The sequence below is a fragment of the Pteropus vampyrus genome, unplaced genomic scaffold, assembly GCF_000151845.1.
Source record: "Pteropus vampyrus isolate Shadow unplaced genomic scaffold, Pvam_2.0 Scaffold779, whole genome shotgun sequence".
NCBI lineage: Eukaryota > Metazoa > Chordata > Mammalia > Chiroptera > Pteropodidae > Pteropus > Pteropus vampyrus.
This window is the reverse complement of record NW_011889560.1, coordinates 11673-12190: the sequence shown is the minus strand read 5'-3', so window position 1 is coordinate 12190 and position 518 is coordinate 11673. Positions and strand designations below refer to the sequence as shown.

The 518-nt window shown below is 41.7% G+C and overlaps 1 pseudogene; it reads left to right on the top strand.

Annotated features, from left to right (window-relative positions):
- The first annotated feature begins 299 nt into the window (after positions 1-299).
- The window catches only part of LOC105309574, a 602-nt pseudogene continuing 383 nt past the window's right edge, over positions 300-518 (top strand).

The window sequence follows — 518 nt, the reverse complement described above, 5'->3', positions numbered from 1 at the left end:
TAGAAGGCTGATATTTTACTCTGATCATGGATTTGTCTTCTCAGAATGCTCTTTCGTTAATGTCTTTGACCCGTGTCTTTAAAGTGGGTGTTTTTAGAAACAGGTGAATAGCCCGGAGATCAATAAGGAAAGAGTTCTAAAAAGAGTTCACAGCTGAGAAATGTTGCAAAAAGGCAATGGGGGTGTATGGTCCTCAAGTGTAAGTACTTCACCTGTTAATTCTTAAATCCAAAATATGGACACTTGCTGGGCACCTCTATACTTGTTTTATTCATTCAATACTCTCTTCTTTTTTCAAAATGTGTCCCATCTGCGTGGAGCTATGCAATCTGACAGGTGACTCAGAATTCTTCCTCCTGAGACTCTCAGATGGTCCAGAACAGCAGCCTCTTCTCTTTGGGCTTTTCCTATCCATGAACTTGGTGAGTCAGGAACCTATTCATCATCCTGGTTGTCATCTCTGACTCCCACCTCCACACCCATATGTACTTCTTCCTTTCCAATTAGTCCTTGGCTGA